Below are 13,793 nucleotides of genomic sequence, written 5' to 3'. Positions count from 1 at the left end.
CTTCACATTCCATGGGAGTACTCTTCAAGCTTCCATAACTCTCTCAAGTTAGCCTTCATTTTCATGCTTTTGTGCATTTTTTTTTATAGAACCTCTTATGCTCTTTCACTCTTTTACCTTAAAACCCTTGAAATGTCTTAGAACAATACTTTCTCTCACTAATTAGGGCTTTAGAGAGAGAAAAAAAGACCTTTTATAATAGTTTAGGAATTCTTGAAGAGATATTCAATTACAAATCTAGCAAGGTGAGGATTGAAATTGAGTTGATATTTTAGTTGTTGAGAATGATTAATAGTTAGATTTATGAGTGTTTTGTAGTTAAGGTAGTTTATTCATTTTGGTGTAATTATAATAGTGCAAATAAATAGCAACTTGATGGTAGCTGAAAGTTAGTTAGGAATAACTAGTGGAACATGATTTAGGAGATGGCTTTTAGAATTATGGTTATGTGATTGAGTTGATTGTGATGCTAATGTGTGATAGGCTCCACCGAAACCCCACATCACCATTTGGGGCATTAGTGGAAGTTAGAGCTGCTTTAAGAATCAACAAAGACAGGTGAGTGAACTTGCATTTCAAAACTGTTTTGGGATATGTGAATGTATTTGGACAAATATTTTGAATGATTTATCCAATTCTCTTTAAAAAAAAAAAGTGCCTAGGAACAAGCCCTTATGAAATGTTTTTATGTTGTGAAATGGAAAGTGTGATGAAGCCATGTGTTTCAGTATAATGTTGATATTTATATATACGTATTGTACATTGGTAGATAATATTATGTAATGGATATAACCATGTGTGTGCACGATGTGGGGGGATGCACATATTGGTAATGACGGTGGTGAGGTAGGCGGATGATGATACTGCCTGTGTGCACGATGTGGGCGGATGTACACGATAACATTAGATGTGCACTATGTGGGGGGATGCACATGATGCCTTCAACTATGTGCACGATGTGGGGGGATGCACATGAGCTGGGGAGGCAGTGGATGTGTATATATACATATATGTTTGCATATGTTGACATGTATTAATGCAATAAAGATTTTATGAATAACATGTGAGACTATAATGTATGTGGAATCCTGCTTGCTGAACCTTGAGCATTTTTTTTAGTGTTCCAAATTGATTTGCATTGTAGTGAAATGGTTTATTTGGGATGAAAGGAAGTTTTTCTTGTTGCTCTGTTTCTCGCTGCAGCAAGAATGAAACTTTCTATTCAGCTTATCATTTGGCTAGTTTTTGCCATATTTTCCAGTTCTCCAATTTCATGTTGAATACGAATTCTCTATTGTCTCATGATTTATCGACCAAGTGTTCAATTGAGGGTTTTAATAAGAACTTAAGCTAAAGTGCATCGTTTTCAAATAAGTGCATTATGATTTCAAACTTTTCCTTATTATATTGCTTGTTCCCTTAATATGTTCACTCATTGGGTTTATACTCATCGTTTTCAACTTCATGTTTTCAGATCAAGAGGCAACTAGTAACTAGGTGGAGGTGTCTTCGTATATTCGACCCTTGGTAGGTGTCTCGGTATTCAGTAGCTGTACATTCGTCTGAGTCTCTCTGTTGGAAATCAAGTGTTCTTTTTGATATGTATAGATAAACCTGATGTAAATTGTTAAGACATATATTTTAAACAATGTATGTAAATTTGGATTGGTATGCCACTAAGAGTCGAAAATGGGTAGCATTATTTTGGTTCGAAATTACAGAATGTGACTTTAGTAACTTTGATGGAATAATGAGCAGGATAATATAGATAGGCTTGCTTGGGCTTAATGGACTATGTCCATTAAGTCCATGCGTCGGTCACGACTTGGAAATCTGGTCGTGACAAAGTTGGTATCAAAGCCCTAGGTTGTCTAGGTTCTAGGACTTCCTTTTTGTTGGTGGAACGGAGTGTTGGGTCTTTATGTAAGAACTTCAGTTGTGAAGTGTGAACCGCGACACACTTTGTAACCAAGGGACCACATAGATTCCCTATCTCAGAAACCACATTTTCCTTTATATGTGATTATAAAATGTATTTAATAATAGGTGTTTGTTTTTGTCTAGGTATGAATGCCGCCTAAGACACGAGCCGGCTCAAGACGGATGGGGGAGCAAGATCCTCTTGATGAGCTGACAGATAGGCCACGGGCATCCACCTTTAGGGGTCGAGGTAGACGTGGCAAGGCCACTAGGCCGATGAGGGCGGATACACTTATGAGTAGACAAGAGGAGGGGCAGTCTTCGAGTGATGTGGATAGACAACCAACTAGGGGCATTACCATTGAGGACTTGGCAGCAGGCCTACAGGGAGTCAATTGGGTTCTAAAGATGATGGCTACCAGTATGGATGATATTCAGAGGATAGTGGAAGGGAGACCTACAGTACAAGAATCCCCTAGCTCCCAAGGATAGGTCGATCGCCAACATCATGAGGTCGAGAGGGGTCATTTAGAGATTTCTGTTCCTGATTTTCTCAAGCTTAAGCCTCTATCATTTTCAAGGTCTGATGCATCAGAGAAGCCCCAGATTTTCTTAGATAAGATGGAGAAGATTTGTAAAGCCTTGGGATCTTCTAGTGTCTGATCAGTCAAGCTAGCTGCCTTCCGACTAGAGAACGTGGCGCAGGAGTGGTATAGCTATTTATGTAGAGGTAAACCAACGGATGCAACACCGTTGACTTGGAGTGAGTTCAGTACAGCTTTCTTAGCTTAATTTTTACCACTTAGTGTATGTAATGCTAGAGCTAGGGAGTTTGAGGCTTTAGGACAGACGTCGAGTATAATGGTGTCAGAATACGACATCAAATTCACGCAGCTAGCTTGGTATGCACCTTATATAATGTCCACTGAGGAGATGAAAATTCAGAGGTTTGTGATGGGCTAATGGAGCCATTGTTTAGGGTTGTGGCCTCCTGAGATTTCAATACTTACTCCGCAGTAGTGGATTATGCTCAGCGGATTGAGATGAGGACCAGTGAGAGTAGAGCTGTGAGGGATAAAGCAAAAAGGGCCAAGACAGAAGATTATTAAGGTCACAGAGATTTCAGCAGTGGGATGTCATCTTCTAGTTATTAGGGTCCACAAAGAGATTCACGATTGCCCTAAAAAGGGAGTGATGTGGCTAGTGCCAGTGTTGGATCAGGGCAAAAAACCTTTGGTGGGGAAGATAGCAAGATTATAGACAAGGCAGTCAAGTTATCCACCCTTGTGATACTTGTGGGAGACGACATAGTGGACGATGCTTGCGTGTTGCGAAAGTTTGTTATGGGTGTCGTCAACTAAGACATATTAGAAGGAATTGTCCGATGGCTCATCAATCACAAGATTCTGCTTGTGGTTCCACCCAGCCAGCTTCGTTTGCTCCTTCAGTTGCTGCCTCATCGGGTCGGGAGGTTAGCAGATCCAGAGCTTTCTCTCAAGGCAGGCCTTCTAGGTCTGGACGTCAAAGTTTCACTGGTAGGGATCAAGTAAGGGTTTTTGCTTTAACACCACAGGAGGCTCAGACATCCAATATAGTGGTCTCAAGTACTCTTTCCATTTGTAATATGAATGCTCGAGTCTTATTTGATCCTGGTGCTACCCACTCTTTTATCTCTCCATCTTTGCATCTCGTTTGGATAAAGATCGTGTTAGGAGAGAATAATAATTAGTAGTATCTAGTCCTTTAAATGAGGTATTTGTGGCTGAATGGGAATATGAGTCCTGTGTAGTTCAAGTTAAGGACGAAGACACCTTGGTGAATCTAGTGGTGTTGACACCTTAGACTTTAATGTGATCTTAGGGATGGATTGGCTATCACCCTACCATGCCAGTGTGGACTGCTATCGTAAATTGGTTAGATTTGATTTTCTTGGTGAACCATCATTTAGTATTTAGGGGGATAGGAGTAATGCTCCAACCAATTTGATATCGGTTATGGCTACCAGAAGGTTATTAAGACAAGGTTGTTCAGGTTACTTGGTTGAGGTAAGGGATACTCAGGCAAAGGTTGGAGATATGGGCCAAGTGTCGGTGGTGAATGAGTTCATCGATGTGTTTCCCGAGGAACTACCAAGTTTGCCTCCCGAGCGAGAGATTGAATTTTACATAGATTTGATTCTTGACACTAGACTTATATCCATACCCCATACAGAATGGCACCTGTGGAGCTTAAGGAGCTTAAGGATCAGTTAGAAGATTTGTTGGATAAAGGCTTCATCCGTCCTAGCGTCTCACCATGGGGAACACTGGTTTTTTTTTATGAAGAAGAAAGATGGGTCGCTTAGACTATGCATTGACTATCGACAACTTAAAAAGGTAACAGTGAAGAATAAGTATCCTATTCCAAGAATAGATGATGTATTTGATCAACTACAAGGAGCACAATGTTTCTCTAAGATAGATCTGCGATCAATATACCATCAGTTGAGGATCCGGAATGAAGATATACCCAAGATTGCATTTCGAACAAGATATGGGCACTATGAGTTCTTGGTGATTTCGTTTGGGCTTACGAATGCTCCTGCGACCTTTATGGATTTGATGAACCGAGTGTTCAAGCCCTATTTGGACAAGTTTTAGGTGGTGTTTATTAATGACATCTTCATCTACTCGAAAAGCCGAGAGGAGCATGAGTAGCATCTTAAGATAGTGCTCCAAACTTTGAGAGAATATCGATTATATGCCAAGTTCTCCAAGTGTGAGTTTTGGCTTGAAAACGTTGCATGAAAACGTTGCATTTTTAAGACATGTAGTATCCAAGGATGGGGTACAAGTCGATCCAAAAAAAGTTAAGGCAGTGGAGAAGTGGCCAAGGCATACCTCAATTACGGAGATTAGAAGCTTTTTGGGTTTGGCTGGCTATTATTGTCATTTTGTGAAGGACTTCTCCAAAATAGTCACCCCTCTGACTAAGCTAACACGTAAGGATATAAAGTTTGAGTGGTCAAATGCTTGTGAGAATAGCTTTGAGAAGCTTAAGGCATGTCTCACCATAGCTCCAATATTAAGCCTACCACAAGGCATCGGGGGTTATATAGTATTTTGTGATGCATCGCGGATTGGTTTAAGGTGTGTATTAATGCAGCATGGGAAGGTGATTGCGTATGCATCAAGGCAACTTAAAAGGCATGAGTAGAATTGCCCCGCACACGATTTGGAGATGGTAGCAATCGTGTTTGCCTTAAAGATTTGGAGACATTATTTGTATGGTGAGACTTGTGAGATATATACGGACCACAAAAGCTTGAATTATATATTTCAGTAGAAGGATCTTAACTTGCGGCAATGTAGATGGATGGAGTTGCTAAAGGATTATGATTGTACCATTCTCTACCATCCTGGTAAGGCAAATGTAGTGGCAGATGCCTTGAGTGAAAAATTGATGGGAAGCTTGGCACATATCTCTGCAGATAGGAGATTCTCGATTAGGGAGATGCATAGTTTGGGAGACATGGGTGTGCATTTGAAAGTTTCAGAGGCAAATGCATTGCTAGCATATTTTAGAGTGAGGTCTATTTTAATGGATCGGATTAAAGAAGCACAATGAAAAGATGAGTTCGTAACTAAGGCCTTAGAGGATCCTCAGGGAAGGAAAGGAAAAATGTTTACCAAAGGCACAGATGGAGTGTTGAGGTATGGAACCAGACTCTATGTGCCTGATGGTGACGGGTTGAGGAGATAAATATTGGAGGAACCTCACATGGCAGCCTATGTGGTACATCCAAGGGCTACAAAGATGTATCAAGATTTGAAAGAGATATATTGGTGGGAAAGACTTAAGAAAGATGTAGTTGAGTTCATCTCCAAGTGCCTAGTTTGTAAGTAGGTTAAGGCCGAGCATCAAAGGCCTGCAAGGATACTACAGCCATTACTAGTGTCCGAATGGAAATGGGAGCATATTGCAATGGATTTCGTAATGGGTTTGCCTCGGACTAGTAGGGGATATGACTCGATTTGGGTCATAGTGGACCGATTAACGAAATCAGCTCATTTTCTTCTAGTTAAGACTACATACGGTTCTACTCAGTACGCTCGAATTTATGTGGATGAGATAGTCCTGCTGCATGGTATCCCTATTTCTATAGTATCTGACAGAGGAGCTCAATTTACCAGTAGGTTTTGGGGAAAGTTACAGGAAGATTTGGGCACTAAGTTGGACTTCAGCATAACTTTCCACCCTCAGACTGATGGACAGTCTGCACGGACGATACAAACATTGAAAGATATGTTGAGGGCCTGTGTAATAGACCTTGGGGTCAGATGGGATCGATATCTACCCTTAGTAGAGTTTGCTTACAACAACAGTTTCCAAGTTAGCATCCAGATGGCACCATTTGAAGCATTAAATGGATGGAGATGTAGATCACCCATTGGATGGCTAGAAGTGGGAGAAAGGAAACTTTTGGGGCCTGAATTGGTGCAGGACGCCATCGAAAAGATACATATGATTCGACAGAGGTTATTCTCAACTCAAAGTAGGCAGAAATCATATGCTGATAATAGACGGAGAAACTTAGAGTTTCAGGTAGGAGATCATGTATTCTTAAAGGTCTCACCAACGAAAAGAGTAATGAGGTTCGGCAAGAAAGGAAAATTGATCCCTCGGTATATAGGACCCTTCGAGAGCATAAAAAGGGTTAGAGCAGTAGCCATATCATTTGGCATTACTGCTAGACCTTTCAAATATTCACCTCGTGTTGCATGTGTCAATGCTTAGAAAGTATCACCTAGATCCATCTCACGTAATACAGTATGAAACCATCCAGTTAATAGATGATTTAACATATGAGGAGCAACTGGTAGCTATCCTTGATAGACAAGTCAAAAAGCTTTGTTCAAAGGAGATAGCCTTAGTGAAAGTGTTATGGCGAAACCACACCAGCGAAGAGGTAACATGGGAAGTAGAGGAGGAGATGTAGACAAAGGATCCACACCCTTTTAATATGTAGAGGTATGCTACCTTATAGTTCGATTTAAATTCGAGGACCAAATTTCTTTTAATGGGGGAAAATGTGAAACGTCGACCTTCATAGACGCGCAACTCAAGGTGGAACTTATGTTTAAAGGTTTAATTGGAGCTAATAATGCTAGTTTTACATTACTTATAATTATTTTATGTCGTTATAGGAGTAGAATCGAAAATAATTTTAATTGGTGAAGAAAGGTGCATAATGAACAGTAGCCCTATTTGCATATGTTTTGGTTTTTCAAGTATATCTCCCACTAAAAAGGTTCAAATAACATGATGATTAGACCATTAGAAAGCTAAGAGGCAAGGCTACAACTTTTCTATTTACCACTTTTTCCAGTTCTGGCGGAAAGGTTTTCAAAATCTTTGTCAAAGTAAAAGAATTGTGCTAAAAGAACAGAAATTGGCAGAATGTTTGAGCACAGCAGTGCTTGAAATTGAGAGCCGCAGCCCTCACCGTAAATTCCATAAATAACAAGATTTTGGGGTTTTTGAAGCTTGGAATTTTGGGGGCTACTTAAGGGACCTCTTTCAAAGGATTTTGGACCTTTCCCTAGTGTCAAAAGAGTAAAAGATTGCACAAGAACAAGAGGAAGACAAATGGCATTGCTAAGGGCATTATTGTAATTTCATGAACAATTGGATAAGCTTCAACAATAAATATCTTCAATCTCCAAAACCTTCCTCAGATTTTTAGCACTTCATCTTCTTCTTCTTCCTCCCATCCCATATTTCTTCACCTTCCATGGGAATACTCTTCAGGCTTCCATAACTCCCTCAAGTTAGCCTTCATTTTCATGCTTTTGTGCATTTTTTTTATAGAACCTCTTATGCTCTTTCACTCTTTCACCTTCAAACTCTTGAAATGTCTTAGAGCAATACTTTCTCTCACTAACTATGGTTTTAGAGAGAGAAAAAAAGACCTATAATAGTTTAAGAATTCTTGAGGAGATATTCAATTGCAAATCTAGCAAGGTGAGCATTGACATTGAGTTGATATTTTAGTTGTTGAGAATGATTAATAGTTAGATTTATGAGTGTTTTGTAGTTGAGGTAGTTTATTCATTTTGGTGAGATTATAATAGTGCAAATAAATAGCCACTTGATGGTAGTTGGAAGCTAGTTAGGAATAACTAGTGAAACATGATTTAAAAGATAGGTTTTAGAATTATGGTTATGTGATTTAGTTGATTGTGATGCTAATGTGTGATAGGCTCCACTGAAACCCCACATCACCATTCGGGGCATTAGTGGAAGTTGGAGCTACTTTAAGAATCAACAAAGCCAGGTGAGTGAACTTGCATTTCAAAACTGTTTTGGGAAATGTGAATGTATTTGGACAAATATTTTCAATGATTTATCCAATTCTCTTTCAAAAGAAAAAAGTGCCTGGGAACAGGCCCTTATGAAATGTTTTTATGTTGTGAAATGGAAAGTGTGATGAATCCATGTGTTTCGGTATAATGTTGATATATATATATGTATAGTACATTGGTAGATAATATTGTGTAATGGATATAATCGTGTGTGTGCACGATGTGGGGGGATGCACACGATGACTTCAGCTATGTGCACGGTGTAGGGGGATGCACATGAGCTAAGGAGGCAGTGGATGTATATATATACATATATGTTTGCATATGTTCACATGTATTAATGCAATAAAGATTTTATGAATAACATGTGTGACTATAATGTATGTGGAATCCTGCTTGCTGAACCTTGAGCATTTTTTTTAGTGTTCCAAATTGATTTGCATTGTAGTGAAATAGTTCATTTGGGATGAAATGAAGTCTTTCCTTTTGCTCTATTTCTCACTGCAGAAGGAATGAAACTTTCTGTTTTGCTTATCATTTGGCTGGTTTTTGCCCTATTTTCCACTTCTCCAATTTCATGTTAATACGAATTCTCTATCGTCACATGATTTATCAACCAAGGGTTCAATTGAGGGTTTTAATAAGGACTTAAGATAAAGTGCATCGTTTTCAAATAAGTGGATTATGATTTCAAACTTTTCCTTATTATATTGCTTGTTTCCTTCATATGTTCACTCACTGGGTTTATACTCATTGTTTTCAACTTCATGTTTTCATATCAAGAAGTAGCTGGTAACTAGGTCGAGGTGTCTTCGTATATTCAACCCTTGGTAGGTATCTCGGCATTCAGTAGCTGTACATTCATCTGAGTCTCTCTGCTGAAAATCGAGTCTTCTTTTTGATATGTATAGACAAACCTGATGTAATTTGTTAAGACATATATTTTAGACAATGTATGTATATTTGGATTGGTATGCCACTAAGAGTCGGAAATGATTAGCATTATTTTAGTTCGAAATTACGAAATGTGACTTTAGTAACTTTGATGGAATAATGAGCAGGATAATATAGATAGGCTTGCTTGGGCCTAATGGACTACGTCCATTGAGTCCATGCACCGGTCACGACTTGGAAATCGAGTCATGACAAAACTATCTGTCCCTCATTTACCTCTAAAGTTCTTAATTCATAGTTTTCAAAAATAATTTCTTCTCAATAACAAATCATGGCAACCGAATATATATCATTCACAAAATAATATTACCATCTGCCAACCTGTGGTGACATTATCATGCGAACCAAACATACAATGTTTACAACAAATCTCACGATTTACATTTAAATAACCATATACATATACAAAAGACCTTGACTATCAGCGGAGTGACTCTGGCGTGGATACTATGATAGGGTGTGCTGGTAAACCTACCGTAAGTTGAACAAGAGGAAGCACCTCTACTTAGGATCCAACTACCTTCGAGCTTGAAAACTAAAACATGAAGTTGAAAAGAATGAGTAGAAATGTCATGACCCGGAACTCCCCTCGAGCCAATGACAACCGTCGTGACGTCTCGATAGACATTCATTGCCCGGAATGCCAACCGGAACCTCACAAGGCTTTAATATCAGTTTTCACACCTCCCCTATGAGCAACAGTTGTTAAGTATCATGTTTTGAGAGATTACAAACTATATCCAAATCAAAACAATAGAAAAATAATTTTTTTCTCACAGGGGCATTTTGGTCATTTTTCCTCAAAAATCTCGAAACTAGCTAAAAATGTAGTATGCTAGTGGAAAACACATATTTCATAATCAAAAATAAGTTTAGATGTCTAAAACATTCATTTAAAGCGAAACTATAACTATTTGAATATAATAAAAATATTCAATAAAATATTCTATTTTCTTATAAAATAATATTTATAGAGTTACCAGTAAATAATTTTTGTAGCTTAAAAGCTAAATAAATTCATACATACTGTACTACAGATAACCAAAGCATAAGATTTAATTTACAGTGACATGTGGGCCCACGAACGACCAAAAGTATTAAAAGCAATAAACTTACAGTTTTTGAGGATGCAAGTCCAACTGTAGCCCTCAACGAAATGAGCTGTCTACTGACTATCTTGAGCCTGAAATGGGTGAAAAAGAGGGTGGTGAGAATATATAATCCCAGTGAGTAAACAAATAATATCTAAAATATCTAAAGTCGAGTAAATGGAGACAGATTAAAATAGATTATCATATTGTAATTCATCAACTTTCAACTCATTTCAACCAAATAAAATCAATTCATATAAATCGAGTAATCAACATGGCTTATGAATTTCTGAAAACTTTGGCTCGTGCCAAAATCATTCTCACACTCGGTTGTCAGAGATACCTTAGCTTAGGGCTATCCCAACCGAGTCCGTTTAAGGCTGTTAAAAAGTCATGTACGCATAAATCATGTTTTTATTTTGAAAACATAGCCGTTCCTTGGCATTGGCTGGGTTCATCCTCACATGGTGATTTGGCGTGAAGTGAACTCTAAAGTTGTACCTCGAGAGTTACCCTACACGCCTCTTCGACCGAGGTAAGAATATAACAGGGTTACCGTGCTCCTCTAATAGGCTAGTCCACGAAACCCGCCCACTGCAGCAAGCTAAACCCACCAATTCAATAAAATCTCAACCGCATGACATGACAATTATATCACAATTCAACCTCTTAAGGCTAAATACATAGTTCATATATTTCAACACAATATCAATTCAGCCATTCATGCAAATATTGTCATAAGCCATTCGATTCAAACTATGAATTTACAACACATGAAAACAGTCTCTAATTACTCTATTTTCAAACCATCATTCAATTTCAAGACAATGTTATAAAATCATTTCATTAAATCACATTTTAATTACAAAACACAAAGATTTACCATTTAACTAATTTTCCATAAAATCACAAAATCGAATAAAAACCACTTTAGATAATTAAGATGATAGTAAGGTTACTCACTATAATGGGAATCGAGTTCAGAGTACTCCAATTCTTGATCCTCGGGTACTATCTCTTTACTTTTTCCAGAATGCTCACCACCTAGACATAATGCACAATAAGCCATTTACAACATTTGTGCTAAATTGTTATAAAGCCAATTCAAGCTCTATACTAATGCTGAAATGGAATGCAAATTGTTCGGATTATCGTCTAAAGACGGTGTTCTACACAAATTTAATTGTGTACCTAAATAAAACGGTATTAGCCTAATTCGATCTATCACTCGATTAATTGGCCAATATGTCCAATTCAACTCCAATTAACTCTATTTTTCTTCCAATTCTCGAAACCATCAAACACAAGTCAAATAGCATAAAATTTAGCAAAATCATCTTCACATTTTCTCTTGGGAATTTCGGCCATGGTGGGTGCATCAATACTATGATTTTTCCTACTTGATTTTCTCACCGTAATTCATCATTTCTTAATCAATTCACTTGAAATAAAATCAAAATCATCATCAATATTCCACATGGAGAATTCGGGCAATGAGCCTTATGGAAGAACATGAATTTTTCTTGCTTGATTTTCATGCTACACATCACCAATCAACTAAAAACACTAGAATATCTTAAAATCTAACCAAAACAACCATCAAAATCTCTCTCTAAGTGTTCCGCCAGCAAGAGATTCATCATGATTTCATGTGATTCAACCATGGCAAATAAGAAAAAATGCTTACGAAAGAGAGATCTCAAGCTTAAATTGAAAAAATCTTACCTTTTTCACTTGTTTCCTTGAATTTTCACACTTTTCCCTTGAATTTTTCCACCTAGGGTTTTTTCTTCCTTTTTCTTACTTCTCCTTGGTGAGGGTGACCATAATGAAGAGAAATGGGCTGGTTTTGTGCTAATTTATAAGGAAAATAATAAAGAAATAAAATCTTGACACTTGTCACCTTACCATTGGTCCATTTTTAAATTCTTAACTATTAAGCTTTCTTTCTCCACCACATAAAATTCCTCAATTATCCATAATAATAATGGGTGAAATTCATGTGCTGGACAAGTGTTGAGTGGTGAAAAATTCCAATTTTGCCCCTAGGGTGACAAAATGACTATTTTACCCTTTATGCTCGAAAAATGCCGGAATTAAAATTTTTCACTTCTCAAACTCAAATTATACTCCAAATGATCAATCTTAGTCAAAAATGTCATCCAACACTCACATCTTAACCTCGGGTGGCAAAATGACCATTTTACCCCTAGGTCATGAAAATTCCAATTTGACTCCAAATCGGTCCTCGAACTCTGAATCACCATTTTTAAGTCATTTTGGGATTTTAAAATTCTCAATTTCATCTTAAAATCTCTATTTGGACTAGTTCGAGGCTTAATTCAACTTAATTGTACCATTTGGTACAATATCGTCCTTAACGATTTTCAAGGTACCCAAGTAAGCAAACATGCATTCTTATGTAGGAATGACATAATAAACATATTGTAAAGTTGGGCTTGACAATAAACCCAGTGAGTGAACACAGGAAGGGAACAAGCAAATGATAAGGAAAGTTTAGAAATCATGATGCACTTATGTTAAAAACAATGCAATTTAGTTTAATTCGTCGTAAAACCCCTCAATTCGACCTTTGATTATTTAATCCCTTAGTGTTAAAGGATCCATGATCCATAATGAAATCAAAAAGTGAAAACCACAGTAAATATTCGAGCAAGACAAGCAAGATAGAGAGTTTTTTTTTTCGTTGCATTGAAAATCAATTTGGAAACAATTAGCAATTTCAACATTGAACATTCATTGCAATCACATAATATTTTCTCTAACATTTCTATGGTATGTGTAAACATGTATACAACCACCAACTCATTAGCTCATGTGCACTCCCACACCGCACATAGCTAGAATCATCATCCACCGGTAATCAGCTCCTGTGCACTCCCACACTGCACATAGCTGGAATCACCCATCATCACAGGCATGTGCACTCCCACACTGCTCACGCGTGGTTACAATTATCACACAATATTATCATTCAAAGCAAACATATATATCATCAGAATATATGGACACATGGGTTCATCACATTACACATTTTACAACATAAAATGTTTCATCAAGGGCTTGTTCCTAAGCATGATTTAGAGAAAAAAAATCAAATAAAATGCAAGTTACTCACCTTAACAATGCCACTTAACAAGACTAACATCCACAAGATCTTAATCCAGGTAGTCCCGAAATACCATTAAAACCTATAATTGCCAATAAACAATAATAGCTTCAAATATATCATAAATTTAAACTTAATAATTCTAATAACCATACTCTTGATAAACTACATTCTAGCCTAATTTTTTTTAACCTAGAATTCTAGTCTAATTCTCAAACCCATCATATCAACTATTCCAATTTAAAGGTTTTTTACCTTGGTGAGCTTGGAGGCATAAACATCAACAAAAACCTAATATTTTCAAGAAAAAGAATTTGAAGAAAGTAGGAAATAAAATCTGAAAATATAAGCCAT

This window comes from Theobroma cacao, chromosome 3, assembly GCF_000208745.1.
Source record: "Theobroma cacao cultivar B97-61/B2 chromosome 3, Criollo_cocoa_genome_V2, whole genome shotgun sequence".
Lineage (NCBI taxonomy): Eukaryota > Viridiplantae > Streptophyta > Magnoliopsida > Malvales > Malvaceae > Theobroma > Theobroma cacao.
The sequence above is the reverse complement of the archived record's forward strand: the minus strand, read 5'-3'. Positions refer to the sequence as shown.